The sequence below is a fragment of the Cucurbita moschata genome, unplaced genomic scaffold, assembly GCF_002738365.1.
Source record: "Cucurbita moschata cultivar Rifu unplaced genomic scaffold, Cmos_1.0 Cmo_Scf00005, whole genome shotgun sequence".
Lineage (NCBI taxonomy): Eukaryota > Viridiplantae > Streptophyta > Magnoliopsida > Cucurbitales > Cucurbitaceae > Cucurbita > Cucurbita moschata.
Window position 1 is genome coordinate 745,870 of NW_019268521.1, and position 4,422 is coordinate 750,291.

The 4,422-nt window shown below is 35.1% G+C and overlaps 1 long non-coding RNA gene across 1 annotated transcript; it reads right to left on the bottom strand.

The window, feature by feature from the left end:
- Positions 1–2,432: 2,432 nt before the first annotated feature.
- On the bottom strand, positions 2,433–3,236 carry LOC111443013. The gene is made up of 3 exons (XR_002710413.1): positions 2,915–3,236; positions 2,565–2,703; positions 2,433–2,473 (listed from the first exon to the last, which is right to left on the bottom strand). It is a non-coding gene; the product is annotated as an uncharacterized LOC111443013 (long non-coding RNA).
- Positions 3,237–4,422: the final 1,186 nt, after the last annotated feature.

A 4,422-nucleotide genomic window follows, 5' to 3' on the forward strand; every position in this document is an offset into this window, starting at 1 on the left:
TGGCTAAATATTTTCTTTATTCTTTCGAGCAGTTCTCGTTGTGTTCATACTAAGAGGGATGTCTTGTACCAAAATCAATCGTCTTGGGTCACAAACCCTTGGTGGTTGTATCTGTATGGAAATGGACGCTTTTATGTCAACAACAAAAATTTAAGCTCGTAGAATTGTTGATCTTGCCGTGGCTGAATAAAACATAGCAAGCAATTCACGTAAAGATTATAAAAATTGAGATTTTTCTACTTAAGGATGACCTCAATCGAAAAATAAAAGTAAACACCTAAATCAAGAACTACGAGATCATCCTTTTCGTTATGGGTTATGGGTAGTAAAGGGATTTACCATTAAGATTTTTTTTTTTGTTTTTTTAAGGCTTAAAAATGCAATCTCAAATATTGTGTAATAATATTATTATACTCCAATAATGTATCAGTTTTTGGTTTGCCCCATCGAAATAGACAAATGAAACAAAAGGAATAACTTCTAAATCTTTTCAACTGAAAAATCTTTAAGCATTTCTGTTTGTCGTTGTGAATAAACGTCTAAAGACTATTTATGGGGGAGAAAATTCTCCTAACTATTACTACCATTCTCAAGTAACTATTAACCATTCTCACAAACAAATGAGTAACAATTTTAATATTTACTGCCAATTATCTTAAAATTTCTAGAACTTACTCGTAGATTCTTTAAACATTCTCGAGTTATTAACTTACCTTCTCCTCCATAAACTTGATTTTACTCGAGATTCTTCATTTTCAGCAACTCACGCATATCTGCAAATTTAATCATTGTTAGAGTCTGAGTGAGAATGAATGACGACTAAAGACAACTAAGTAAGTAGCCTTACTATCGGCTCGGTCGAAAGATTTGCCTTATGTACGACGACATGTGCCTAGTGGCCCTTGCACTTGTCATTTATGCTTTATATTATATGATGATGTGACTATGTTATACAATGATGAAACTATGATGTGATTATGTTATATGATGTTATATGATATTATATGATAATGTTATATGATGATGACATGATGATGATATTGTATGATAACATGACGATGTAAGATGCATGATGATGAGATGACCTAATATGACGTTATTCCATATTAGGATGATGTGTATGTATTAAATTTCATGATGCATTATGACGATTATTTTGCTAAGACACAACCCTAATTAATGTTAATAATGATGAACGTACGAAGAGGGTAATGTGTGAATGGTGTATAGGATTGTATCATAAAGATGATTTAAAGATGGAAACTATAGGGACCTCATGCAATTTGTGTATTCATATACATCGGGTTACTTCCTCATTTATGAGGATGAGTACGGACGCGTACACTATGATGATGATCTTCATCATGCCACACATGACATTCGGGAGACTGTTGACATTTGGATGTCGGCTATGGACAGCTAGCCCAACTATGATGGGTCTAGGGGGTGTGAACTTGTAACACCCGCTTATCGTCAACGATTAACAGGAGTTAACATCGACAATATTAAGAGACTCTGATATCCAATCATAAAATTCAAAGTATTTCAAAAACAACATCCAGTAAAATATTTAAAAAAAAAAAAAACAGTACTTTAAAAAACTTAAAACGACTAAGGTAAATTCTTGACAACGGAAACATAATTACATAACAGACCCAGACATGGATTCCCAGTAGTCTCTAGCCCGCTGGTCTCGTCCTCGGCTGGCCTGCAGCATCTACATCTGGAAAGAAAAGTTATAATAATTCTGATGAGTAATTAGATTACTCAGTAAGTAGCTAGCTTATCATTCACGGGTTCATAACTAATCTTTCCAAGTGTTTTTACGTTTTATTCATCACTGACTCCTAGTTCTCTTACTAGGGTCATCTGTTTGTTAATGAGGTATCTCAGCTACCTCCAGCTAGGTTACTGACTCTCTCTCAATATGCTTATCTAGAGTTTTCGGACTCGTATGTAAGACTCGCTCTCGGTCAAATACGGCCCGTCTACTAATTGCTCTGGCGGCCTATTTATCTCATATACCAACGGTCAGGAGTACTCATGCTCCCTGACTTAGCACACAGCGCGTTGGCCAGGAACTCTGCGGGAATGAGTAGACTATCATACTCAGTAAATAAGCCATAGCTCAACCACCAATAAGCATATCTAGAGTCATAACCTTTCCATTAACATGCATAACATACTCACAGTTACTGCATGCTTCCATACATGTATCATGATCAACACGTAGAACATTTTGACAATCATTTATATCACGCTTACATCACAGGCAAGCAGTCACAATATACAATAAACACTAAATATCATCAAAGTTCATCATAACTTATTAAGCTCTTAATCAGGTAAACAACATACTCACATGTTGTAGAACGAGTTCAAAGGTCGATACGCTACTTACTTGGTTGCGAACTCCTTTTCCCCCTTGAAGGTACGTTTAATAGTATTTCAACACAATTCCTTCCTATTAGACCTATATTTTATCGATTTCAACATAAGTACAGATCATTTTTGATAGGACAGGTCAAAAGGAGTCGAACGGGACAAACCGGGAGCAGAAATACCTTCGCACGCGCCCTCACGCGCCAACACAAGGTCAATATCGTTTTCTCACGCGCCTGATCCTCGCACAGTCGCACTTCCACTCGCGGCCTCCCACGCGCCTCGCGTGTCCTTCACGCGCTCGTCTTCAACCTCTCCTCCCTGCAATTTTTCCAATCTTTTTCCTTAATACCCGTTGTGTCCCGAAGCAAAAATTTCATCTCTACAGCTCGAATTTCGTGCTGATTTCTTCTACAACTTTATAGATCTCCTAACTACGGTTCTAACAAGCCTTATTTCATAATTTATTATGCAGTATGAATCAAGATATCGAGATTTAAAGGTTCGGTGATATGGGTTTTTTTTTCGTTACCTTCGAATTACCGTTCGATTCAGCTCGGGGCCGTATCCCTTTCCTCAAAAGATTCCTCAGCAACAACCCCTCTTCCTTTACCCTCGATTGATGTCCAATTTTAAGCAACCAAAAACTCGAATTCTCCAAAAATTTCCTCCTCTGTTTTCTGGGTTTCTCTCCATCTCCATTCTTCATTTTTCTTCCCTTTTTAAAGCCTAATCAAGCTCTAATACGCTTCCACATCCCCTAATCATCCACTCATCCATCCTACGCCTCCAGCTACGCGTCCGCCGCCCCTCATCCCCCCTTTACAGCAGCTGCTTGACGCAGCTGCTTTGTTTCGTCGTTTATTTTTTTTATTTTTTATTATTATTATTATTATTATTATTATTATTATTATCATCATCATCAAACACACCACACATAAAATACAAAATACATTTGTCATTATTTATTTATTTTTTATTTTATTATTATTATTTTTTTAGGTTGTTGCAGAACTGCTCGGAGATTCATGCTCGCATGTGTGGGTCATGTGTAGGGAAGTACTACGCACCCAATTTTATCTTGACTAGAGGCCATCCCTATGATGGTTTTAACAAGAGGTCTTTAATCATAAGTTGCATGTATTTGCATTCTCTGACCCCAATAATCAAGTCACTTACTAAGTATTTCTTAAAATACTCAAGTGGTGTGCTACTTCTAGTTTAGGTAAAGGCACGATACCCTTATACGACTAACAACAACATCACAAGTAGAGACCATGGTACGTGCATAGGATAATGCTACTTAATTTTCTTAAACGTAGATTAGTATAAGATGTTTTTACTTTTAATGTTTTATTTGTTTTATTTATAATTCATAGAGTTGTTTTAAAAATGTTATCAAATATATAAGTCCATAACCGTGTTTTATGATAAAATTTTTAAATATTTATTTCTACCTAAGAGAGTATAATATGATAACAGTAAGTACTTTAGTTTAGTAGAAATTTAGGGTCATTATAGGAAGTCTTCGTGTTACTTTTTTTTTTTTCAAAATTACCTACTCTTTTATTTCTCTCTTTTATTCTTCCTAATCTCATCAATTAAGTCACTTGCAAATTCTTGCTGGGAATGGGAATGATGTTTGAAAGGACTGAAATGTTGTTAATTGTCATAAGTTTTTTTTATTTAATTTAGTAATGAACTTTCATAATTTTATAAGGTTGATTAAATAAGAATATTATTAATCTTGTGATTTAATTTTGTAACCATTTTAATATTAATCTTATTTAATTCTACAACGTTTGATGATTCAAACAATTGTCCCTATATAATGAGTTTGTCTAGGAGGTTGAGGATATCGGAATTTGATATCGGAGTTTGATTGAGTTTGTGTGTCACAGTGTATTTCTTGAATGACATTTTGGTAAGAGACTTTGTAGTGTGAGAGTAAGATATTCACTTGTAACACTTTGAATATTAGTGATTGATTGTTACCCGTGGATGTAGGAGAATTTTTTCTCTCCGAACAACGTACATAAC